This window comes from Balaenoptera acutorostrata, chromosome 2, assembly GCF_949987535.1.
Source record: "Balaenoptera acutorostrata chromosome 2, mBalAcu1.1, whole genome shotgun sequence".
Classification (NCBI taxonomy): Eukaryota; Metazoa; Chordata; class Mammalia; order Artiodactyla; family Balaenopteridae; genus Balaenoptera; species Balaenoptera acutorostrata.
The window spans coordinates 78,924,748-78,952,335 of record NC_080065.1 but is presented as its reverse complement, the minus strand read 5'-3'; the positions used below and the strand labels follow the sequence as shown (position 1 = coordinate 78,952,335).

Sequence of the window (27,588 nt, the reverse complement as noted above, 5' to 3'; positions counted from 1 at the left end):
TGTCCTGGTCCCCATAGGCCAGTTCAGTGCACACCAAGTCTCCAGTGTGGTTCCCCAAGAGACATGAGAAGGTACCCCTCCGCCTGGGGAGAAGAATCAGGCTTACAATACCTCTTGCGGATTGCTAGCATCACAGCTCAGCCTTAATCACTTTCTAAAAGCCTTCCAGACAACACTTGCTCTCTTCTAGTGGGACAGACAATAAACAGTTGTGACCTGGTGGGAGAAGGAGAGAAGCAGAGGTCTGTGGCTGTATATACAGCATGACTTGCATTCCAGGCCCCAGAGTCCGGATCCATGCAGCCTTTCTAGCTGATTAACAACCCCCTCACCACTATCTCTCCTTCCACTAAGGCTGGAATCATTCTTCACTAATTCTATGACCTCTCTGATATTGGTATTTTGCTCTCCCCAAACTCAACGGATCATTTGTTTTGGCTTTTTGGTAAATCACACTGAAAAAAAAGGTGGCTTTGAAAAATGTTTTCTAAATTTAGTTCAAGAGCCGTGAGACCCTACAAATGACCAGATATGTGTAGAAAATTTTCTCCTGTATCTCTTCCCTATCCCCTAAATTGTTAAAAATGGTATTATTCTGTTTTGAGAGACCACAGAACAGAAATAACCCTGTTTTATCAAGCCCATCTGGAGAGATGAACATGCTTGCGATCGCTGGGAGAAAGGTCAGTTCTTCTGCTCGTACTGCAGACCTTTCCCAAAGAGCTTATTTTAAAGGTGCCGAATCAATTAGTCTCCCTTGGTATGAGGTTAAGGCTGTGAAAAACGAAATTGAAGAAGATGTATTTAAAATGGTCTTGCATAGATCTTTTGAAGAAAAGGGTGAAGAGAGGCACAGTAATGCCTGCCTAATGTTTTGTGATTATTTAAAAACAAAACCCAAAACAAACAAACAAACAAACACCCTATGTCAGAAACCACCCCTTCTTGCAAGACTGAACTCAGTTTGTATTGTGGCCGCCCAGCTGTAAAAAGTTCTGCCTTTGTCAACATGAAGACAAGGGTGGAAAGGCCAAGTTGGGAGTCAGGCTTCTGCTGGACTGTCTGCTCTCAGCCTGCCTATGTCATTGAACCACGGATCCAGCAGGCTTGTGTACTCACTATCACTGTGGTATGGCCTGGGCATTTCTTCTTTGTCACCTTTGGGTCAAAATGCCCAGAGATAAGTGCTTTACCTTAAAAAGCAGTTTAGTTTTCTATCACAAACTGGCCAGTTAAAGCAGGTGTTTTGGAAAAGAGAGATAAGGGAAGCATTTCCCCTTTTTGCTTGGGTGCCCAGTTAGAGGGCCCAGGAGTAGCCACGGGAAAATGGCAGGAGAGCAAGTGCTGACCTTTGGATGCAAATCAAGCCTTTTGTAGGAGGAAAAGTGACAACGATTCCTAGCACACCAGTGAAGCCAAATATTTACTTTCTGTAAAAATCAAGCCTTAGCTATCTAAATGCATTTATGCAAAAATTAAGAACACAAAAATTAAGACTTTTGTGTTACCAAATGTATTTCTTTATTTTAAATGTCCAACTTGAGTGAAGAATAATTGCATGGCTCTTCTTCCTAGGGAAAATGACTTGGGTTTGGAAGAACAGTTCATGTTTTGAAATGAGTTTGAAACTTGTTAAAGTACCCTGGCAATACAATTAACTATACTCTATACTTTCCCTTAATAGTCACCTGTCAGAGCACCTATTTCTTTTACTACAGGATTAGCCCATCAGAAGCAGATCTGAGTTGGACATTCACTGATTAAAAACTGCTGGAATATGTTTGTCTTCAATGCCACTTTCTTCACTGCCTATAAACTAGTGGAAAAGTATTGGCTCACAAAGCCAGCAGATCTGTTGGTAACTATGGTCATGCTACAATCCTATTTTACCTATCAGAAGTTTAATGTAAATATAAACCTAACATTTCCCTCTAAACTGTCAGTGGAAAGATATGTTTATTACAGTGTCCTCCATCAGTAGGGGAGAGGGGCTTTAGGTAAAGTCTAAATGAAAAAGAATGAGCATAGTACACCACTGATACAAACCACATGGAGCAGTAAATAATTATGCCCTCTGTTTTGCTACGTATATTTTATTTACCCACTTCAGAGGTGGATAATAAACCTAGCCTATCTGTGGGAGGAGTTAATAAAGTATTCCAAATGCGTGATCTAACAAAACTCGGTGATAGTTCTGTGTTTTATTGTTAACCATTTGCATGAAATCTTCTGAAGCTGAAAAGAAAAAGGAAAGGGCTTTTGTGTTAGTTGATCCTTGGCTATTCTAGGGCTCAGGTTGGTGTGAAAGGGACGAGGAGGTCACTTGAAATCTCCTTTTATCTACTCTTATTTTCTCTCTGGATCAGCAACTTTGAATAGACATCATCTAATCGCCCTAAATGGAAAGAAACTATGGGAGCAATGAAAATGCCTTTACTCCAGAAGTGAATACATGTATGTGGACAGCTAGCTGAGCTTGCATAGGACTACATCTCTGCACACATGTGCTTAGAGATTTTCCAGGGTGTATGGATGTTTATGTAAATGTGTCCCATACATTCTGGGTTGGAGGTTTGATTGGATGGGTCATTTTGCCCTTACACATAAGTATGCACACACACTCACATTAGGATTCTCTACCAAGTCCAGGTGATACTTTCAGCTGACTCTTTTTTCAGCTTTTTCTTGCCCTCACTCTCTGGGATGTCATATTTAAGACCTGAAAAAAAGCAAATAACTGAGAACACGATGAACAGCCTTTTAGTGAAGACATCTTATTTCTTTTCCATTTTCAACTGGAAGCCACATTGACAGAAGGATTTCTCTTTAGAGGGTAGAGATTGTATGACAGGTGGGAGGTGATGGGGTAAGATGAGACCATTACTTTCAGTTTCTCCCCAATATTTTTTCTTTTTGGTTTTTCTTGGAATTAAATTGGTTAAAGCACAGTAAATAAGTGGAAAACTAGAGCCTGACATTTGGCAGTTTAAAAGTTTTTTTGGTTTGGTTTTGTTTTTGCTATAGATACATATCTCCAAATGGTTGAAGCTGAGTAATTGATTATAATTTGTTCTGAAATGAGAATTGTTTTAGTAAGTCTCAGATGCTGACTACAATATCATTTAAATTGTTTTCCTTAGCCATTGTTACATATACTTCATGAAGGAGAAACAGCCCTCAGGTTGTTAGGTATGAATGGCTATCCAGAAAAGGACATTTGATTTCTAGGACTGAAGGCACTGGGCTTCACTTCCTAAGAAGCCTCTTCTCACCCCCACCCCCAGTCCCATGTTCTTCTGAGTAAAATTCGCATTGCTCCCAGAGCCTGGGACACTTCATTGTAAATTCCTTTAAGGGAATACTCGGTTACCAGGGCTACAAGTTCCCGTCTCAACCCGCCAGCCTCCCTGCCCCCTGCTCCAGATCGCAGAGACCCTTGGCTGTCAAGGGCTGGGACCTTGGGCCCCCTCCCCTCCTACTCCCAGCCTCCCGGAGATCGCGGTTCCAAAGTTCGAAGTTGGGTGGGAGCGGATTAATCCCTCTTTAACTCCTCTTCTTCCCGCCCTCAATTCTGAACCCCAACGGATCCGTTTCCCGGGGTTTCCTGGTGAATAGGAGTGTAGGAGCTGCCCTGTCCAATAAAGATTAAATTAAGTAGAAGAATCCCAGCCGCTGGATATTTGGAAGCTCCGGTGGGGCGTCAAACCGACGTTTAACACATTTTTTCCAGTCACTGTGTACAAATTTTGGACCTGTTGGGCTTAACTTTAGGAAGGAAAGAAGAAAAAAGATAAGGAAAGAAGGAAGGAAAAAAGAAAAATGAAAAGAAAAAGCAAAGAAAGAAATTCACAGAAAACCCCCAGTTTCAAGGGGACTTTGCACTCAGGCTGAAGGCAGAAGCGGGGCTTCCTGACCTTTCTAGTCTTTTCTTTCCCCAACCACTCCTAGAATTGGAGAATCCCTCTCCTGGATGAGGGCTTGGAATTTTGCTGTTTTGGCGAGTCTGAGTCTACTTTTATCCCTTGGGGACAGTTTGGTGGCCCAGGGTCACAACTGGGTGTGCAGCAGGAAAGATGCACTCAGAACCTAGTCGCCTCCTCTGTGCTTAATTTTTTTTTTAACACTAAGCTTTTGGTAGCGCAAACTGAGAACTGAGCAGTTTCTTTCAGTGACTGCCCAGCAGGAGAAACAATGGCTTTCTCTGTCGGCAGCGCTTAGCTCTCTGGACACTGACCTTGAAGCTGAGGCCGGGCCAAGCGCTCCCTTCCCTGGGAATCATCCCGGCCCCAAAACATCGGCGTCTCCCTCCCACCTGCTCCTGTAGTCCCAGGGCGCAGTCTGGTGGGGGCAAAAGGCAAGTCCCTTCGTGGCAATGGTTCGTCCGTGCAAATACAACACTGAATAAATTAACCTCAAACCAGCTAGTTGGGGTGTAGTAGTTTAGCAGGACTAATTGCAGACAATGGAGCTGAAATGCCTTTTCCAATTAGCTGCTGGTTGGAGTTTAGTTGGAGGAACTGTCAGCTCCAACGATGGGTAATTGCTTTATTGCTCACAAAACTATCATCTATTTAGAACATATGGGCTAATTACTCTGGATGGGAGTCGAAAAAAAGAGACCGTAAATCTAATAGCACTTTAAAAAGTCTGTGGTGCTTGTAAGCAACCCCAGTCCCTTGCACTTATTTCTCCTGCCCAGGTTGGCATGATGGATGGCTGTCTTTCAGAAAGGCTAAGGTTTGGACTGGAGGCACCTATGGGATGTTCTGGTCAAATCGCGTGCAGGAGAGTGAGCGGCAGCGCATGCTGGGCAGAGGCGATAAATCACTGTCATCAAAACCAGTCCCCTCTTCAGCTGCGCACTTTTTTTTTTTCATTTTCGCAAAAGATTACTTTAGAAATCTTTTAATTGGATTATGCTGGGAAATTAATCTCCTTTAGCCTTGGCTAAATATATTGTGGCCACTATCGGGAGGAAAGTCCAGAAACTGCAGCGCGGGCCACGTCCCCTTGCTCTCTCCTTCCCTCAGCCCTCCAGGATCTCCCAGCCTCGTGCGACGCCCGTGCTCCAAGTCCTCAGGAGTGATTGGGGGTGAGAAAGAGTGGAAAGACACATCTGGGCGGAAGGCCACGTCGGTCCCTAGTGAATCTCCTTTGTCCTAAAGGCCACGTTTCAGTGCAGGATTCCCTAGCTCCATATCTAGCATCTCCATAGCACCGCACCTTCCTCCACAAGGTGTCCTGGGTGGGGGCCTGCTACCAGGGAGGAGGGAGGCTGGAGTGGCGGGAAGAGGAAGTGGGGTGTGTCGGCGGAGGGCTGCCAGCCAAAGTCACTACTTTGCCCTTTTCCCACACCTCCGCCGCCCCCCTTCTGGGTCTCCGGGGTGGAGCTGGGTCTTTGCTAACACTCTCCACTCTACTTTTTTGCGTAAAGACGCACGGCTTGCTCTTGGCGTTTTCCCTGGTATAACTCTGGAGACACTTCCCCTTGACGTGCACAGTGGTTGAGGTCCGAGAACTAGGGCCCTCCCCTTTCCCCCGGCTCCTAGAGCGCCAGCGCAGTGTTGGGCGGGCACCTCCCTTCCAGCCCCTTGGCCCAGAGTCCTTAGCCTGGTCCAGCGCGGCTTGGGCGGCTGCGGAAGCTGCGGGTCGGACCCTGCCGGCCGCTTATCTCAGCGGGAGATGACAACATCTGTCCGAAACGGGATACCTACTTTTGCAGCTCAATTTAGCTCTTAATAGCAGCCCTCTGAGGTGTGGTTAATTGATAGGGATAAAGGCGTAATGACTGGACAAGGAGACGCCAATGATCCTTTAATATACTTTAAAAAGAAACAACCACCACCCCAAACACCGGCGAGTCATTGCTCGGTGGGAGGATAAGACCGGGATCTGGCGGCCGGAAGAGCGACGCCAGTGCTGTTTGTATCTAGAGGCTGCAGTGAGGGGTGAGCCCTGGCTCTCAGGGCTGGGGCATCCGGGAACCACCAGGGCGCGCAGCTCAGGCTGGCAGGGGGTTGTCGCGTGGCCGCGGAGAGCCGAGCGGGGCGAGGACCTGGCAAGCTCGGGATGACAGGTGACCGGACAGAAGGGCGAGGAGGAGGCTTGAGCCACGGAGGACGCCGCCCCTCCCCGGGCTCGGCCACTCTATCAGCTCTTACCCGGCGCGGGCTGGATCCCCACGAGACAGGCACCTTCGTCTGCCCTCCCTCCCCGGCTAAGCTACCCCTCATCCAGCGAGAGCGAAATGGTCAAGTGGCAGTGCCAGGCGGACACTCGCGGGGTTCCAATGTCTGGACAACCTCTGAGGGACCTCAGCTACGGGAGAGAGAGACACGCGCCGCTGTGTGTGTGTGTGTGCGTGTGCGTGTGTGTGTAGATCGCCCCGAAATGCAGAGTCAGAGCAGCAGCCCAACACGTGGCCGTATTTCTGCGGGGTGTGCGCAGAACCGTGTGGCCAGGCGTTCTGGGATTTACCCGCGCGCAGCTGGGTCCCGCCGCGGGTCCCGCCGCCCTTGCGCACCACGCACCCAGACTTCTGCCCGCCACTCTCTCCTCAGCACCGTCCCTTTCCCTCACCTGATCTCCCTTTGCTCAGTTCTAGTTTAGTCTCCAGAGGGTCACAGGAGTGTGTTACACTGCGCAAGCCCCCAACTCAGGTTCACACAAACACGAAAGTGAAAACAATCAGATCGCCTTTTCTGTTTGCAAAGGGGGACCCCCTCCAGGTGCGGTTGGCGGTGTTCCTAGCAGGTTTTGCGAGTATCCTGTTTTACATTTAGGAGAGGGATAACCTGATGCTTCAGGTTTGAGCTCCCTCTGGAAGCGGAAGGAGAAATGACTCCAATCAGCGTCCATGTTTAATTGTATTGAGAGATCGCAGGTGTTTCGGCTGCTGCTATTGTCTGCCTTCCTCCCTGAGCCCACATAACAGGGACCAGAGAGTCCCAAGAAAGTTAATTTCCCCAAACCTCCTTGTGGAGAAGGCGTGCGTTGTCACAGGGCGAAGCTTTGGGGTTCAAGATTTGAAAAAGAGTAATTAAGTGTCCCAACAGAGTGTGCCTGTCTCGGGGTGGTTCTGTCCTTCCACCGTCACTGTCTAATCTCATCTACTGTGGTTCTGCCCTCTGTGATGTCTAGAAATTCGAGACTCACAGTCTCTTAACCGTCGAGCCTCCCGCCCCGTCCGCAGCCCTGGCCGGGGACGACTCCAAGGCCGCGGTCTCCAAGGCCGTGGTCTGGTCCTCGAGCGCCTGAGTCAGGGACAGGGTCCCAGGTCTAGGTCCATGTCCTGGTCGGCTACTCCCGCTCAGGAGCTCCCTGCCCGGGATGAACTGCGTGACCTGGCGGCGGGTCTCCGAGGCTTTCCCGAAGGCCTGTGGCCTTCGGGACGCCGGAGTCCTGATGTGACTGTGGCGGCCACTCGTCGTCCGCCGATGCCCTCGGATCAGCGTGGCCCTCGGCGCTGCGGAACAGGAAAGCGGCCCGGAGACACCTGCCCGAAGCCCGCGCCGTCCCCACGGCTGTTAAGGACCCTTACTCCCCCGTCTCCTCACATCCCTCAGCCCATGAGGGCGCTCCCTTGCGAACGAATTCTGCGCTCTGGCCTCCCGTTTTCCCTGTAGGGACCCCCCCCCGGAGCCCCTCCCACTCCTTCCCTTGAGGCCTGGGAGCTCGGGCCCGAAGCTCAGCCTGGGGGGTGGGGGGGTGGGGGGGTGGGGGGGTGGGGCGGGGAAGCCGCTCCCGGAAGCGAGGCCCACATCCGGGTACGAAGCCTCGTTCGCGGCGTTGGCGGCCAGGCGCTCGACGCGAGCGGGTAGCCGCGTGCGGCCGAGGGGCCTGGGTTGCGGGTGGGCGCGTCTGGCCGTCCTCCGGGGCAGCGCTTGCGCCGACGCTGAAGGCCCCCACCCTGCGAGCCGGCCGGAGTGACAGAGCCCCGGGCCCGCGCAGAGGAAGAGATTCAAGAAGGAAGCCAGGCCCGACCGGGGGGTGGCGCACGCTCCCCGAACCCCGGGGCCGAGCCCTCTGTCGGCGCTGGCTGTGTGTTCCCCCCTCGGGTGGGCGCTGCAGACCTCTTCGGAGTGGACCCGGAGGGAGTGAGCCGGCCTCCGCCCAACTTTGTAAGGTTCGGAGACCCACCGTCGAGCGAGACGGCTTTTGCGAGGCTAACTTACTACGCTTCTCTCCTTTCTTTGGCCGGAGCGCTCTGAGCCTGGTGCCTCCGGGGCTGCCCGACAGGTCGCCGCGCCTCGGGCCCGCTGGTCCTCTTCAGGTGTTGGGTTGAGAGGGGTAGGGAGCAAGGCCTGGGGCAAGGCTGGGAAACCTCACACCCTAACTTCTAGTTCGAGGAGCTTGGTTTTAAGAAGTTGGAAAGTCAGTGGGAGTTAACTTCGTGGCCTTCGGCAGCTTTGAAAACCTCCGTCCACAAGGCGGGAACAGCACAGTTTAGAAACGGCTGTGTAGTCAATAAGAAAAAAATTTTTTTGGAAGACTGTATCTGGAGAGTTTTCCCAGAGATTGTTTTATAATCTCTCAATTTACAGAGTTGCTGTGTATCTCGCCACTGGTACACTGAATAGTATCTTCCTTCAGACGGGGATTGAGAAACGGAAATACCACCACCCTCGAGCCAAACTTGTGAGGACTGATTGCAGGGGAACTGGTGCTCCAGATGTTGCACTAGAGGCGCTGCGAGTGTGAGCAGGTAACGTGGAGAAGAGTGACATTGTTAACAGAAAGCACCTAATTAACAGTGACTTCATTTGATTGGAAGGATAAAAAAGCCTTTTTAAATCAATCCAGATTCACTGGCCTAAACTCAGCCAATTTATGAATATGTAGCCTGACTGGGGTCTGCTTTCTTTCAAAGATGTCATCTTAGGGGTAATAGCATAGGTGAAGTCATTTGGTTACACTGTGGAAACTTTTATAGTGCCTTCCTTGGGAATTTAATTCAGTGCTTCTTCATTTTATTAGGAACAGACTGACTCCATCAACTGTGCTCTCCCTGTTTAGAGGCAGGACTGCTTGAAGCAATTAGGTTCACCAATTAGCATAGTTTTACTGACCCCAGCAGCAGCACTGCTCCTTAGATTATCCACTTCTTCAAAGTCAGGGAAAAGCTGGAGCACAACATGCTTCCCAGGTGTCCAGGTGGGGGAAATAAACCCACAAGCAGGGTAGCACGGCAGCGCAAAAAGCTTTCTAATATTCCCTAAGTGTTTGCTTCAGCAACTTTGGTGGATTCTTCTCCCCTTCTCTGATTCTGGATCCTGTAACACCTCCATCTTTTGACATACCCTGTAAAGCCTCTCTCCTTTGGTTGTATTTTGGCAGAACTGCTTTTGAGAAAGTGAATTGTCTCCTTTCTTTTCTGTCCGCTTGCATGCTAATGATGCTCTGGACAATGTTAGGGTCCAGAGAGAGGACAATGCTGAAGGGCCACTTTAAACCCTGAGGTGAGAAGGTAAGGGCTCAGCTTTTTGGGGGTGTGTGCACGTGTGTGCATGCATGCACCTCAGGACCTTTGAGGAGAGGCCAGAGGGTGGATATTGGAGATAAGTTATTGCTTTCCCTAATGCTGAAGGTTTTCCTGCAAGACTTTGTTGCAGTTCATTGTGACCTCAACTAGTTGGTGGCCAACATCTTTAATAAGTGTCTGGAGCCCAAAGCAGTCTGAGGGAAAAGGGGCTTTGGTCTTGCCACTGTCAAGGGTATTGAAGGGATTACATTTACCTGGCTATTGCCTCTCTCCCTCTCTCTCTCTCTCTCTCTCTCTCTCTCTCTCTCTCTCTCTCTCTCTCTCTCTCTCTCTCTCCCCCTCTCCCCCTCCCTCTCTCCCCCTCCCTCCTCTCTCACTCTCACACTTTCTCTCCCCCTCTCTTCCCCTCACCCACCCCCTTCTCTAAAATATATATTCCTCTGTTAGATTTCACTAGATTAAATTGCTGACAGTTCATCAGTAGCAGCAACAATGTAATACCCCTAACCTTATTAAATCAATAAATACTAGATCCATGCATTGAATTAAAAATGCATCAGCAGGTCTAGGAATTGCAATCATATGGCCATGGACCTCAGAATCGAAGATGCCACTCAAAAATTGACTAGTTAGCATTTATTTAACCTTTTTTTTTTTTCTGTTTTGGATCTGTGATTAAATATTTTGGGCTTTTAATATTTTAGGGACCATTGTGACAGGTTTGTTTCTGTTTACTTATTTCTTGAAAATTCTTTTCTTTCACTAACTTCTCACATTTAACCATGAAACAGATGCATGCATTTAACAATAGTAATACACTGTGACTTTATAGTTCTTGTCATTAGTTTTCATCTAGGGAATATACTTTCACTCAGAATACATTACTCGAGGAAGATATACTCAGGTGCGTACATTTCTACATAAGAACAAATAAATTTAGATGAATATGTTTTTGTATATAAATAAACAAATATAGTCAGTGTAAATGTATTGCTGTACATTGATTGTAAGTTTATTTAAAAAAACCCCACATTTAAATTTATCTTTCATTGTCTATTATGAGCCAGAGAGCTATTTATCATGATAAAACAAGTTATTTATTTATAATCTGGTTGGCTTGTTGGAATTTATACCATGAGAGATGGAATTAAAGTTTTCATGTCTTTGAACTTAACACAGTACTTAGGAAGTTATACATATCTTATACCTCAAATGTGGTTTACCAGGAATTGGCAGTTAAGTTGTAGATTAGTAGGTGAATTTACAGTTAGTCCCTACTGAAAACAGAGAATGTGTTTAACACCTAGAAATTTAATGGAAAAAGTAATATTACTCTAGCCAGATATTTGTTCATACTGATTAATGATGCTAATTATTTTAAAACATTCATCCCATCCCCTATTGACATCAGCCAGCATATATGGTACTGAATTCTGAAGATACAGTCGTCAGGCTTTGGGTTCACCACACTGTGAAAGAAAACAATCTTTATTTGATGAAATAGGCAATCAACTGAAATCTATCCTCTTTAAATAAACTGATTCCTCAGTATTTTCCCAGTGTTGGTGTAAGTTGTTGTCTGTGATGTCCCCCAGGGCTCTTTCCTCTGCTCTCTGATTTGGTATATAAAAGCAGCTCTGAATGATGGATTACTGTGTCATTGCAGCCTGCGAAGGATTAATTTGTTTCATTGATTTCTCTTTAGGCAGATTGCCAGAATTTGCTGCTTCCCACCTTTCCGCAAGACTTCTAGAAGTAATAGACAGTAATAGCCTAAGACAAATCAGCTCCTTCACCTAAAAATAGAATCATGAAACTAGGAATCCTACAAAAGCTATGGCAAACTTTTTATTCACATATTGGGAGAGCAATTAATAGGCTACTTAATATGCTTTAGAAATACTTTTAATTGAAAAATTGCCTGACTTTGTGACTTAAAACTCATATTAATAGGTCTTAAGTAAGCATTTGTAATGTTTGTCCCATAAAAGTTTTCTCTAACTTGTAAGGAAAAGAATGTTTAACTCAGGAAAAAAATGTGATGTCTATGACAGATATTTTTCTTTCTATGCCAGATTTTAGGATCAAATAGCATGTCAACATAACTTTTAAGTCCATTAAATATTTATAAGAGTATCTGACCCAAAGAATTTTTAGACACTTTGGACAAGGACAGAGAGTATTAGAGCATGGAAATAGAATTGTTTAACTGTTTAAAGAAAAAGTATCTTTTTCTGATTAAGAAAGTATCTGCTCATAATAGAGAATTTGCAAAAGTTAGATATGATATTTTGTGTGTTTTTCTAAGACTTTTTCCTCCAAACATTTTATATATATATGTGTGTGTGTGTATATACACACACACACACACATACACACACACACCCCATAGATATAAACTGTGTCCTGCTTTTCTTCAGTTGGCATTATACAATGAAAATTTTCCTATATAATTAAAATTATCATTAAAGTCATTTATATCTCTGTATACTGTTTTAACATATATGATTTAATTAATCATTGTTCTACTGTTAGAGAGTTAGGTTTCTAATTTTCCATTATTATAAATAAAGTTATGGAGAATAGCATTTAAAATAAATCTTTTATCATCCCTCTGGTTAATTTCCTTAATATATTATTAGAAAAGAAATTACTTGGATTGAGGCTATAGACTGTTTTTTAAGAGTCTTGATATGAACTGCCAAATTGTTTTTCAGAAAGGTTCTTGCATCTTATACTGTTTAAAAACTGTTCTCTGTAGAGGCAGCATTCTAATGCATGATACACGAGGAAAGAAAACAGAACAACACTCTTTTCCTTGTGCTCTGAAAGCAGTGGTAACATTTTGCATATACTTAGTCTCTCAGAAGTATTTTCCCAACCGCAGATGTGAAATAGGCTGGCTATATAAATCTATTTGTTTCCCTTCTGTAGTGCTGAAAATTATATTGATTTAATGATCTCAAGTTCTACTTTTTTATGCAATTAGTTGTGTAGTAAAAACTAATATTGTCGTGTGCTAATGTCTTTTTTCCTCTATTGTGCTATGGTAGTAGTCCATGCAGTATCAGCAAGTTTATGCTTTTCCTGTGCTTTGGTGAAAGGAAAAAGGAACATCTGTTTCCATTATATATCTGCATCATAATGATAACAGTTAAGTAGCTATTATGGTAGAATACAGTAAATATATTTCGCTGAATGACCTATACTTTCTTGTCGGAAAATTTCAGAGATTTCAGAGACACTTAGTTTTTACAGGTAGGTTCCATGTAGAGGTTTAGAAAGGCCTTTGCTTACTTTTGGTAAACCACTGCAGTTCCTGTTTGTCTCATTGAAAACAAATAAACAAAGAACTGTGATGATTAAACACTTGACTCTCAGGTGAGACTCAAATATATTTCTCTTAGGCATATGTTTAGAGTACAAATTATTGGGTATTTCTCTCAGTATTCTTAAATGGGTTAATCATGCTATTAAAAAAATAGTTCATTTTGTGTTTTGTGCGATTTGTGTATTTTTAATGTTTTACTAAGCCGGAGATTAGATTAGCAAATAGTTATATATATATATACTTACAGCCTGTTTTACCCTTTTTTCCTTATATTAGGGGACATAGTGATATTTACCTCTTAAGCTCAACAGGAGAATGTTTGAAACCACACACTATTTCCACGGACCTTTAAAATTCCAGAGAAATGTTTTCATTTATTTCACTCAGACTTTGGTTAAAGATGTTTTGGTGGTTACTTAAGAAATGATTAGGAAATATTCCAGACAAAACATGGTATATAAAGAGAAACAAACACCCATGTACTCCAAACTCAATTTGAGAAATAAAATGTTACCAGAACAATTGAAGCTCTTCCTGATTATATTCCCTTATGGCTTCTTGAAGAGATAATCATCATCCTAAATTTGATAATTATCAACCCTTTTGCCTTTTATGTACTTTTTTTACGTGGTTTAAAAATTTGACATAAGTGACTTGTCATTTTAAACAAATTTTAAAATGTTGGAGCTGCAACAGCTGTTAGAACCCTTTTAATCTAATCGCCTGTGACTGGGTATACTTCTCTGCTTTACTGTCCTCATCTGTGAAGTTGGGGATAGTTCTACGTGTTCTCTGATATTTTTCTAGCCATAATTTAAAAAAGTTTTTTGAGTACCTCTTGTTTTCCATATGAAACAATAAAACAAACAAAAGACAGAGGCCCAGAGTGGTTAACTAACTTGCCCAAGACCATGTAGGTAAATCACAGACCTGGGAATAAAATTCAGTTCTTTCTACTTCCATTCAAACACTCTTTTCTTCAGTCCACATTGTCTGTCATCTATGGGTACTGGCTCACTGACCGCTGCTCTAGCCTGTGATTAAAGACGATCCACAGGCATGTATGATTTTGAGATTGTGCATGCAGGAAAGGTATTTTTCTCTTAGAATATCTTTTTTGTGGGGAAGAACATTGAAGTCATATCAGCCTGGAAGCTACTTATAGAGTGAGAAGACCGTGTGTCCTGCAGTGCCTGTGATTCCCTTCTATATTTTCCAGACTTTCCTGGAAAGAATGACAGTTTGGATATAATGAGACTTTCGATAGGCTCCATACCCTACAGTTAATTTTCTGATCTTTTCATGGTAACTGGACCAGGAAAATAGGGAGGGGCACAAACATAAGTGTCTCTTTACATGTACGTGTATCTAAATTTCAAAATCTTTTGGCAGTCAGGTCTTTAACAAATTACTTCTTCCTTTTTTATGTAGCTTATGCTATGGTCAAATCACAAATGACTTTCTTTTTGAAAATGAGTTTGTTTCTTGTTTCTATTTAGCAGCCAACTTACCAGAGCACTAAAGTGAAAGTAGTGCAAATAGAATAATGTGGAAACATGTTTTTAAAATCCCTTTGGAGCAAAACCCCATTCTAAAAATGGCAACTTAGAATTACATGCATGTTCGTTCTCTTTCAGGTTTTTACTCTAACAAATTTAATTCATGCTTAGTTAAGATGAGTAAGCTTGAGTCATAATATTCACACAGACAGTGCCATGCCTCTCGTATGAAAAAGTAGCAGTATAACTAGAAGTGGAGTTATGTGTCCTATTGTAAAACCATTTTGCCCCAAATCTGTTGCTTCTAGACCAAAAAAGTTGATTTAATCAATTGTTTGCTTCCTTCTGTAAGTACGTACTTGGAAACTTGTAATAGTAGTTACTCTTTTTAGGGCCTGTGAAGCTACTATTAGTATCAGTGTCAGTATTAGTGTCAATGCTATAAATATTCTCAAGGTAGTTGTGTTTTAACAATAAACCAGATAACACATTTTTTTCTCAATCTAATTGATTGATTTTAGATCAATTAGCTTATGTGTTCAGCAACTTCTAGTAGGAAATTTCCCCTAGCATATTAGATTGAGGAGGAGAGACCCAATGTAATCAGACACCAGTACCCCTTTTATTTAGCCATTGCTTACACTCACTGAATATGATTTCTTTCATTTCTGTAGCATTTCTGTCTGGAGAGAAAGCTGTGGTATATATGTATATGTGTGTGTAAGTATTTCAAAGGCAGTTCTTGTCTAGTTGAAAGTTCTGGTGAACATCTGTAGTGTGTAATATAAGGAATTTTTACACTGGTTAAATTTCCCCATATTGCTCTAGCAGGTAGGTGAAACTCAAGAGAAAAGGTGTAGGTAAAGGAAACTAGCCCCTGACTAACCTGTTTTCTTCCTGACCACAATATGAATCTTGATGATGGTGGTGAGTATACAGAATTTTAACCACCAAATCAACAATGCTTAAATCAGAGAGATCCCAGTGAGACACAAGAATGTATAGTCTGTATATAGACCACATATGTTACCTCACTTAGTTATAATAGCTCTTGTAGAAAGGTAGTGTGCTGTTTGCAGAAACAACGACCAGATATGGTAAAAAGATAATTTTCTTTTGGCCATATATACTACCAGGATTATAGGTCCTTTGATGTCTGCACTGTTTCTACTCAGTTCTTAATGACTTCACTTTACTTATTTATTAAAAAAATTTTTTATTGAAGTATAGTTGATTTACAATGTTGTGTTAGTTTCTGGTGTACAGCAAAGTAATTCAGTTATACATATATATATTCTTTTTCATATTCTTTTCTATTATGGATTATTACAGGATATTGAGTATAGTTCCCTGTGCTTTACAGTAGTACTTTGTTGTTTATTTTATATATAGTAATTTGTATCTGCTAATCCCAAACTCCTAGTTTATCCCTCCCCCACCCCATTTCCCCTTTGGTAACCATAAATTTGTTTTCTATGTCTGTGACTCTGTTTCTGTTTTGTAAATAAGTTCATTTGTATCATATTTTAGATTCCACATATAAGTGATATCATATGGTATTAGCCATAAAAAAGAATGATGACATTTGCAGCAACATGATTGGACATAGAGATTATCATACTAAGTGAAGTAAGTCAGAAAGAGAAAGACTTCACTTTAGGCCAAGTTGAGATTATTTTAAAACCAGCGTTGGCTGTATATTTTCTACTGACACAGCCAATATACACTTTCGGGCTGTGACCTTGGAATTTGTCTGTGGCTTACAAGGGATAGAATTTTCTTCTACTAATGTTAGAATTTGCACGTTGTAAAATTTTGTCCATGTCCTGTTTTGAATTTCCAGCTCTTTAGGATTTTCCTATTATTTGATTCTTAGGAGAATTATGTTACAGTTGTGCTTATTGTTCTTGAGGTATAGTTAACACTTAAAGTTCTTGTCATGCTTAAGGTATGTGAAGTAGATAAAGGCAGAGCCCCTGCCCTCGGGGATGTAATTGTCTTTTGCCAATAATTTAACAGATTGTATTTTCTTAATATAATGAATTTGTGTGATTTTATTAATATTACTATATTAGGACTTTAAAGGAAAAAAGAAAATATACTTAGTTTTCTGTTGCTGTTCTTTACCTTTTGAAAAAATTCTTAGAATTATAATTTGAGCTCAGCCAAAGTGTTATTATAGTATTCTTTTTTATTATATAAGTTTCAAGTGTATGGCATTATAATTTGACATTTGTATATACTACGAAGTGATCACCACCACAAGTCTAGTTGACCCCTTCATCCATTTTACCCACCTCTCCCCACTCATTTCCCCTCTGGTAACCACTAATGTGATCTCTGTATTTATTAGCTTGTTTTTGTTTTATTTTGTTTGTTCTTTTTTTTTTTTTTTAGATTCTACATATGAGTGAAGTAGTATGATATTTGTCTTTCTCCATCTGACTTATTTCACGTAGCATAATACCATCAAGGACCACCCATGTTGTTGCAAATGGCAGGATTTCACTCTTTTTTTGTGGCTGAGTAAATTTTCATTATACACACACACATACACACACACACACACACATATCCCACATCTTTTTTATCCATTCATATACCATTGGGCACTTAGGTTGCTTCCATATCTTGGCTATTGTAAATAATGCTGTAATGAGCATAGGGGTGCATATATATTTTAGAAATAGTGTTTTCATGTTCTTCAGATAAATACCCAGAAGAGGAACAGCTGGGTCATATGGTAGTTCTTAATTTTTTGAGGGATCTCCACATTGTTTTAGTACCATGTTATTCTTTTTTTAATTTATTTTTTATTGAAGTATAGATGAATTACAGTGTTGTATTAATTACTGCTGTACAGCAAAGTGACTCAGTTATACATGTATATACATTCTTTTTCATATTCTTTTCAAGTATGGTTTTTCATGGGATATTGAATATATTTCCCTGAGCTATACAGTAGGATGTTGTTGTTTATCCATTCTGTATATACCAGTTTGCATCTGCTAATCCCTAACTCCCAATCCACCCTTCTACCACCCCCCTCCCCCTTGGCAACCAGCAGTGTGTTCCCTATATCCCGGATTCTGTTTCTGTTTCATAGATAGGTTCATTTGTGTCATAGTTTAGATTCCACATGTAAGTGATATCATATGGTATTTGTCTTTCTCTTTCTGACTTCACTTAGTATGATAATCTCTAGTTGCATCCATGTTGCTGCAAATAGCATTATATCATTCTTTTTTATGGCTGACTAGTATTCCATTGTATATGTGTACCACATATTCTTTATCCGTACATCTGTCGAAGGACATTTAGGTTGTTTCCATGTCTTGGCTATTGTGAATAGTGCTCCTATGAACATAGGGGTACATGTGTCTTTTTGAATTATAGTTTTGTCTGGGTATATGGCCAGTAGTGGGATTGCTGAGTCATATGGTAATTCTATTTTTAGTTTTCTGAGAAACCTCCATACTGTTTTCCACAGTGGATGCACCAGCTTACATTCTCACCAACAGTGTGGGAGGGTTCCCTTTTCTCCACACCCTCTCCAGCATTTGTTTTTTTTTTTTTTTTGGAATATCTCTCTATTTATTTAGGTCATCTTTATTTTTTTAAAATGAGTTATCTATTTTATACATATTAGTGTATATATGTCAATCCCAATCTCCCAATTTATCCCCCCCATCCCCTGCTTCCCCCCCCTTGGTGTCCATACATTCGTTCTCTACATTTGGGTCTCTATTTTTGCCTTGTACACTGGTTCATCTGTACCATTTTTCTAGATTCCACATATATGCATTAATATATGATATTTGTTTTTCTCTTTCTGACTTACTTCACTCTGTATGCCAGTCTCTAGGTCCATCCACGTCTCTACAAATGACCCAATTTCATTCCTTTTTATGGCTGAGTAATATTCCATTGTATATATGTACCACATCTTCTTTATCCATTCGTGCATGTGTCTTTTTGAATTATAGTTTTCCCTGGGTATATGCCATGTAGTGGGATTGCTGGGTCATATGGTAGTTCTGTATTATTAAGGACCCTCCATACTGTTCTCCATAGTGGCTGTATCAATTTACATTCCTACCAGCAGTGCAAGAGGGTTCCCTTTTCTTCACACCCTCTCCAGCATTTGTTGTTCGTAGATTTTCTGATGATGCCCATTCTAACTCTTGTGAAGTGATACCTCATTACAGTTTTGATTTGCATTTCTTTAATAACTAGCAATGTTGAGCATCTTTTCATGTGCCTATTGGTCATCTGTATTTCTTCTTTGGAGAAATGTCTCTTTAGGTCTTCTGCCCATTTTTTGATTGGGTTGTTTGTTTTTTTGTTGTCGAGTTGTATGAACTGTTCGTATATTTTGGAAATTAAGCCCTTGTTGGTCGCATCATTTGCAAATATTTCCTCCCATTCTGTAGGTTGTCTTTTCATTTTGTTTATGGTTTCCTTTGCTGTGCAAAAGCTTGTAAGTTTGATTAGGTCCCATTTATTTATTTTTGTTTTTATTTCTGTTTCCTTGGGAGACTGACTTAGAAAACATTGGTACAATTTATGTCAGAGAATGTTTTGCCTATGTTCTCTTCTAGGAGTTTTATGGTGTCATGTCTTATGTTTAATTCTTTAAGCCATTTTGCCAAAGCAATCCTGAAGAAAAAGAACAAAGCAGGAGGCATAACCATCTCAGACTTCAGACAACACAGTACAACAAGGCTACAGTAATCAAAACAGCATGGTATTGTCACAAAATCAGACATATGGATCAATGGAACAGAACAGAGAGCCCAGAAATAAACCCACACACCTATGGTCAATTAATTTTTGATAAAGGAGGCAAGAATATACAATGGGAAAAAGTCTCTTCAGCAAGTGATGTTGGGAAAGTTGGACAGCCGCATGTAAAATCAATGAAGTTAGAACACACCCTCTCACCATACACAAAAATAAACTCAAAAAAATACTGTTATTCTTAATATAGTATCTTGAATAAATAGAAAATGGCATTTGCTAACTTTAAATAAGTTTAAAAAAAATACGATCCAAGAATTTTTTTATACTCGGTTTAAATTAAGTATGCCAGTTATCTCTCTGTAAATAAAAAAATAATTACATAATAATGTTTTCTGAAAAGTGGACTTTATGTTCCTTATTTAGCAAGAAGCACATTCATTTTTTAAAGAAACTCAATTACAAAGTCTATTTGAGTTACAGTTAGGACATATACTAAATGTGAAGGCAAAACATGTTTTCATAAATATTTACAAAAATACCTGTGTTTGGTCTTGACCCCATGTTAGCTTTGCTGCTCATATTATTGAATTCATTACAGCATTGAACATGTTTTTTTTTTTTTTTTAATGTAAGGGCTTGGGTGCTCTTATAGCTACTTTATTTATTTATTTATTTATTTATTTTTGACTGTGTTGGGTCTTCGGTTCGTGCGAGGGCTTTCTCTAGTTGCGGCAAGCGGGGGCCACTCCTCATCGCGGTGCGGGGACCGCTCTTCATCGCGGTGCGCGGGCCTTTCACTATCGCGGCCCCTCCCGTTGCGGGGCACAGGCTCCAGACACGCAGGCTCAGTAGTTGTGGCTCACGGGCCCAGCTGCTCCGTGGCATGTGGGATCTTCCCAGACCAGGGCTCGAACCCGTGTGCCCTGCATTGGCAGGCAGATTCTCAACCACTGCGCCACCAGGGAAGCCCTTGAACATGTTTTTACAGTTCACCAAAGTTTATTAAGAATACTAAGAGTAATTTACTATTTGGCTTTCTTACACGGAGAAGTGAGTTGTTGATACATTTTCTTTTTTTTTTGTTTTTTTTGTTGATACATTTTTCTAGCAAATTTGACCAATGTAGATACCTGTTTTAGATGGAAAGGTTAACAAAAATACCACCATTCTCTCCATAGTAATTGCAGTCTTTTTGGCCTTAATTATGTAGTTTCTTTCTTTCTTTTTTTTTTTTTTTGGCCACACTGTGTGGCCTATGGAATCTTAGTTCCCTGACCAGGGATTGAACCTGGGCCACGGCAGTGAAAGTGCCGAGTCCTAACCACTGGACCACAGGGAATTCTGTCTTTTATTTCTTGATAAGTAGATGTGTAAGTGTCAGTTTATAAGTATTGCAATGAGCAGTGGAGGTATAATTTGTATCTTATGAAGAGTGTTTGCATGATATAACAAGGTTCTTTTGAATTTTGGTGATCAGTTGGGTTTTGCATTATTTAAATATTTCTCAAAAGGAGTATACAAATTCCAAAATGAGTCCCTTTTCAATTGGTTACAGTTTTGGGATGTATATTTTACATTTGTAAGATATTTAAAAAGAGGCAGAAAGCACATCAGTAATACCTGGTAGAAGGTTATAATGGATTATGCCATACTATTAGAGTTAACCTGATGTCAGTCTAAGTTGTAAAGGTAGTTTTTCTGGACTGGCTAGAACTTAGTGATCTGAGGGTATTAGGGATTGCTACTGTACAGCTTTGAAAGTCACACACCAAAGATGTCTGTGACAGCTCAAAGTCACCAAGATCCTATTTGTATCATTCCAATATTAATGAGTTTAAATGTGTTTTGGGTTTTGACAAATAGTTTTAAAATTCTGAAAGTCCTACATTTTCTAGTAAGAAACTAGTCAAAGGCAATATTTTTAAATACAGTACATATGATGAAGACATTTGTTCTTACATAAACTTGCCTAATTGTTTTACCCAAGAGAAGTATAAAAAAACCTTAATTTATGAATTTTACTTTTTGTATAAGTAGTAAAACCCTATTATCATCAACCCTATTTAGCATTATATGCTAAACACATTTCATATATTATTCCCATTTTACTGATGAAGAATTTGAGGCTCAAACATGGTTAAGTATTTGCTCAAGTCACATAGCTGATAAGTAATAGAACAAGAATTTGAATTGAAGTATTTGTCACTCCAGAACCCATTTCTGACCTGTGCTGACTTCATTGCTCCTTATTAAGTAACTCATTATACTACTTTTTGATTTTATGATGGGTCAAGTCGTATTCTTACAGGTACATAAAAATGCATAGAGCAACTCTCTTAAAAACATAGGAAAATCTGTATAATTTCATGTTATGCTCATGTCCTAGTATCTATAGGATGCTGTCATTCTCCAATGTTTGATTATGTGATGCTGTATGTATAAGTGGTACTATATAGGATGAAGGTTGACTCATACCCCCTTAAGAGTTTTTTGGCATTCAGTTGGTTTAGCTGTTAAATAGCACTTTTGCTACAAAATTTAAAAATGAGTAGCAAGAAATTTTATTTCTGATTGGCAATCTTTCTTCAGAATGTTTTCATCTTTAGTGACTTTCAGGGGAAAAAAATCGTTTCCCTTTGTGGGTGTATATTTTGCTAGGGCTGCTGTAACAAAGTTCCACAAATGGGGGTAGCTTAAGCAACAGTAACTTATTGTCTCTCAGTTCTGTAGGCTGGAAGTCCAAGATTAAGATGTTGGCAGGGTTGGTTCTTCTGAGGGCTGTGAGGAAGAGAATCTATTCCATGCCTCTTTCCATAGCTTGTGCTGGTGTGCTGGCAGTCTTTGGTGTTCTTTGACTTGTAGATGCATAACCCTGACCCTTGCCTTCATCTTCATGTAGTGTCCTCCCTGTGTGTATTATTGTCTCTGTGTCCAAATTTCCTCTATTTATAAGGACATCAGTCATATTGGATTAGAACTCACCCTAATGACCTCATTTTAACTTGATTATCTGCAAAGACCCTATTTCCAAATTAGGTCACATTCATAGGTACTCAGGGTTAGGACTTCAACATCTTTTAGGGGGACACAATGCAACTCATAATAGTAGGCAGTTTCTTCTGAGATAATAGATTTGAAAACTCTTTTGTAGTGGTTATATGTATAAATTTGCAGTTTATCAAATCATTGGTGTAATTATAGGCACATATATCCATAAATGAGTCATGTCTGAATATTTGTTTTAGAATAGGACTGAGTTTGCACTAGCATTCTCTTTTTTTATTCACTAGTATTCTTGTAGAAAATAGTAGGAAGAACAAACTGGAGAACTATTCAGGAAGGATTTCAATAAATAATATGATTGTATGTCACAATGTGTGTGGCAGATAATGAGCTATTGGTAATGTATGTATAAGATCATTATAGCTGGCGGTATGATGAAGTTGGGATTTAGGTAGGCATTCAGGGTAAGAGGATGTTACAGAAGTAGAAATGGCATGGGTTTAGGTTCTGATGTAGGAATGAGTATTTTATGTATAGTGGGCTGTGGTGGTGAAGGGAGCCTTTGGAGCCAATTATGTTGTCAAGGAATCCTGGCTCTGACCCTTTAGGGTTAATACCAGTTGTAGCTTTTAAGTTTCAAGGAATTGCCCTAAAATTTATTTTTAATTCTAACGTGTGGAAATTTCAAATAGATTAGGAAGAAGAAGAAAAATATAACCTGTAATCCCAATACCCAGAGCTAGTCATTATTAATATTTTGGTCTCTTGATACAATTTCTATGAAATTCCTGCTATGCTGTTTTCTTGAGGTTATATCACATAAACGGTTTTATAAAATAAATTAGAGTCTGTAGTATTCTCTAAATTTATATCTGAATTCAAGATCCGCTGGGTAACAAACCTAATGGTCATTGGTGAATTGGGTCACCATAGTTCCATAAACCATTAAAGTCAAGTCAGCTTTGTCTTGTGATTTGGTCCCATGCCTCTAGTCTTGTCTTTCCTCCGATCTTTCGCACTGCTGCCAAGATCTTTTTAATGATCATGTCATGCTCTTGGCTTACCTCCTTTGGTCAGGACAGAGGTCCAGCTTTTTAGCATAATAAGGCATCTCTGTGATCTTTCTTACGCCTTTTTTCCCCCTCATCTGCTACCTTCCCAAAAGCTTCTTGAAGTTCTCAATATATTGTGTACCCTTTTGCATACCTATAATTTTTCACCTCTTCCTTCTGCTAAGAATGCCCTTTCTCTGTTTGTCCCTCTGTTCAGCAGCTACTCATTCTTTAGTATTCATCTCACATGACATTTCCTCTCTAAAGCTTTTATTCTAAGACAGTTTCCCTCCCTTTTAGTATCTGTAGCACTTTCTATAAAACTCGTTATAAACTGATTTCAGAGTACTATAATGGCTATTTTCCATCTTTATCTTTCTTACTAGACTGAGTTATTTAAAGGCAGGGATCATGTGTTATTTACACTAATATCCATGGAATTTAGTATGGTACCTAGTAGGTGTTTGAGCAAAACATTTGTTGAATTAATAAATAATGTTGGACTTCCCTGGTGGTGCAGTGGTTAAGAATCCGCCTGCCAATGCAGGGGGCATGGGTTCAATCCCTAGTCCGGGCAGATCCCACATGCTGCTGAGCAACTAAGCCCGTGTGCCACAACTACTGAGCCTGCGTGCCTAGAGCCTGTGCTCTGCAACAAGAGAAGCCACTGCAATGAGAAGCCTGCGCACTGCAACGAAGAGTAGCCCCCACTCGCCGCAACTAGAGGAAGCCCGCGTGCAGCAATGAATACACGATGCAGCCAAAAAGAAATATAAATAAATAAATAAATAAATAAATAAATAATCAATCAATCTTGTCTTTTCATCTTATACTGTCCTGCCAGGAATGGTATCCGTAGGTAGAATAAGTGATTATTTTGGGAGTGACAGGTGAAGGAGTAAGATGACTAGTTCAATTCAACTTATCAAACAGTTATTAAGCATTTAAAAATGGTAAGGTGCTCTGCTAGGCATTGTCGAAATGGGAAACCAATATGAAGAGGAACTTTGGGAGTTTGCAGCCTAATTCCCAATTTTGATGAGTTGGTGAGGGATGATGATAAGGAATGTAATGAAGGGTTGATAAGGAGAATGATCCTTTAAAACAGAATTGTGGCTGGAAACATTTGTTATAGTGCCTTAAAATGAACAAAGTTTATTTGTTTACAGGTGGCAGTAGACCTGCATCGCAGGTTGTAGCAGATGTTCTCAACATTTCTCTTGAAATTTCCTCATCTCCGTTTGCAAGAGGAGCCCCAGAGCCTCATCCCTGTGGTAGCTACCATGTTCCGGTATGATGCTGTGCTCTTCCTCTTCATCCTTCCTGTTCTAACAGAGAATCTGGGGTAGAATTTAGCTGTTTGTTATTGTAAGCAACTATGTAGAAATGGAAGTGGAATGTTTCAATAATACTGATATTGTGATTTCTTTGAGATTGTGTACTATGCCTTGTTATTTTTATACCTGTCATAGAATCCCCAGGTATAAAAATTAAAAAAATAGTGATTGCCTTGCTCATCATAGGTACTTAGCATTGTGATTTTGTTTGAATTGTATCCAGTTGTTAGCTGCTGCTTAGTGAATTTTTTTTCTTGTTTTTTTAATTAAAAAAGATTAAAAAAAATTTTTTTTGGCCACACCACCTGGCTTGTGGGATCTTAGTTCCCTGACCAGGGATTGAACCTGCACCCCCTGCATTGGAAGTGCGGAGTCTTAACTACTGGATCATCAGGGAAGTCCTGCTTTTTAATGATTTTTAACAAATATTAATCTCTTACTCCCTTAAATAATAAAGAAGTACATAACATTAATTTTACTTATACTAAAAACTATGTCTTCAGCAATGTTTAGCTAGCTCCTCAACTCTTATGAAGGAGATTCAACTGGCAACTGATAAAATTCCATATCAGGAGTATTTATTTATAAAACCTCTGTTCTGCATTAACATGAATGAACACTGAAGCTAGTAACAAAATTATTTTTTCTTCATAAAAAGTAGAAGTATTTTTCAGAATTCTGGGAAATGTCGAAGTAATTTTGGCTGTAGTCATACTGCATTTAATGCTATTGAGAATATTGCTAACATTAACAAAAATATTCTGTAATTTCCTCAGTTATTGCTACTGGTGATGAGGGATGTAAAGTTGGCATGCATTCATGTTTTGAGCATTTTCATTATACACTTTGGATTTTACATGTCGGAAGCAGTTTTTGTTTTAGTTAAGTCAGCTGAGAACATTTTTACTTAGGGATAGAGGTCAGGCTGTGATTATTTGTATTTTTAGGTCAGTGATATATAGAATACAATTAATATATCAGAGTAAATACATGTACAATTTTGTATGTAAGTATTATACAGTATTTATATATTATTGTGACTTTATTTTTAGTTCATCAGGACACAGTGGTTGGGACCAAGGCATGGGTTTCATTGCTATATTGACAATTTTATTTTGTTATTTTCTGTGACAACTGGTAACACTTATCTTTCAGGTATAAGCTGTTATTCACCAGGGAGCTTTGGCAAGAGAATGGCTGTATCAGGAAGTCCATCTCCACTGTGGAAAAACAACTTGAAGCTTGTCTTTATTGACGGTGAGTCAGTGTCATCTTCATACAGGAAAGATCATGCTAGTATTATTTCATGTTTTCAGTGTTATCAAACAACAATTTGGTTTAAACTTTGTTTTGTGAGACATCATTAGGATGTTGAACCATAATGATTCATTACGTATGTCTAAAGGATTGCATAAAAGTCAACCTAATAGTAAAAAGGAATGGAAGTAATAATTTGGTGTTTATGAATATACCTAAAAGTAGTTTGATTAGTTTCTCTCTTTCGCCTCTATTCTTATTTCTATATAACACATGCTAGTTAACTTACAATTCATGACTTTTATTTGAATAAATATTGGCTAGAACAGAATCACATGTATTATATGCTTATTTTAAAATATATTACTGATTTCAGGAAATTTCAGAATAACTGCAGTGTAATTGTAAAGGTTCTCTCCCATTTTCAAATACATAGATTATTTGGTCTTTCAGCTGGTAGCCATTGTTAATGCTTGCCACAGGTTTGCTATCCCAGAGATACAGTGGATGACTACATATATACGTTTAATATTATCACAAGAGTGATAATGATTTCAATATTAGATTTCAATAATAAGTCCTTAAGTCTTGACTTAAGGAGTTATTACTTTCCTTAGGGAAGGCCACATGTGGTCTGGTGTTATAATCAGTCTAAAGTTGTATAAAGACTATTTTGCTTGAAAATTATGAAAAGTAAGTGAAAGAATGAGCCTATTTGTTATCACATTTAAAGTTCTATTTGCTTTAAAATTGTGTAATTCTTATGTCATGCCATCCTGATTAAAATGCTAATAATGGCCAGTATTATCAGAGTGACAAATTCTTACATAGTTTAGTAGTTTTACATTTTGAAAAACACTAACTTATCATATTACCCCTTTAGTAATATGCCAAGCTTTAAGTTGGTTTATATTTTTTATATTTAATAAGATTATACTAATAACTGTAGTATATAGTATATATCTATTATATAATTCAATGCTTATATACTATAATAACTTAATAATATTATATTATGTATATTTAATAAGAAATATATATTATTTAATAACATATATTAGAGGTCAAATGTTCTTTGCCCATCAGCTTATGTTATAGTTTTAACTGAGGAAATAGTATACAGTGAAGATATTAATAGGAAGTTTAATGCTTCTGATAGTAACAAAATTCTGTTAAATGATTTTACTTGTTTTAGATTATATAGAAACAACTTAAGAAAATACACTGAATCAGAGTAAGCTATCCTGAAATAGCATATTCACTAAATAATTTAAATAAAATAAGGCGAGTGTTGAGGGTGTTGGAAGGAATGAAATTTTCTTTGCTGAAGCTATAAACACTAAGACTTTTAATTTCGTAGGAAGACATTAAATACTCTGGTCATCAACTTGTATATCCTTTAGCCTATTTAATAGTCAAAAACTTCTAAGTAAATATGTGTGATTTAATTTGTGCTGCTGAGAAACAGTGATCAAAAGTGGCAATAAAAGTCACATAATGAAATAAGAATACTAAAAAAAATCCAGGGATTTTACTGTGGCTCATTATTCATTCCATTTCTGGCAGCCTTCATGATTACAAATCACTTGATTGACTAACTAGACATTCTCAAAGTGAATTATGAATCAGGTTCATTTTTCCTGGTTGATAGTTGGCACATGCTGTAACTCCTACTTTGTGATATATCAAAATCTTGTAACAGAAATAAGAGATATAATCATCTCTTTATTTCAGGAAAACTAAATTGCGTTTTCAAAAAATGAAATGTTGCTAACATTTTAACAACACAATGTAATTCCCGCTTTAGTTTCCCAGGGTGGAAATCACAGTGGTGACGTTATTTTTCAGTTAAAAAAAATCTTTAGAATGATTTTCCATCAGGCGT

At 39.8% G+C, this 27,588-nt stretch overlaps 1 long non-coding RNA gene across 3 annotated transcripts in view; it reads left to right on the top strand.

Annotated features, from left to right (window-relative positions):
- LOC114235913 (uncharacterized) overlaps nt 1-27,588 on the top strand; it is a 154,401-nt gene that overhangs the window by 3,153 nt on the left and 123,660 nt on the right. Inside the window, exons 1-4 of one of the 3 annotated variants that reach the window (XR_009007165.1) lie at nt 5,938-6,076; nt 8,593-8,704; nt 24,279-24,400; nt 25,602-25,703. This is a non-coding gene — a long non-coding RNA (uncharacterized LOC114235913). Of the gene's footprint in view, nt 1-5,937; nt 6,077-7,990; nt 8,126-8,543; nt 8,705-24,278; nt 24,401-25,601; nt 25,704-27,588 lie in introns of those variants that run through there. The other 2 variants (XR_009007164.1, XR_003621984.2) reach the window with 2 other exon arrangements.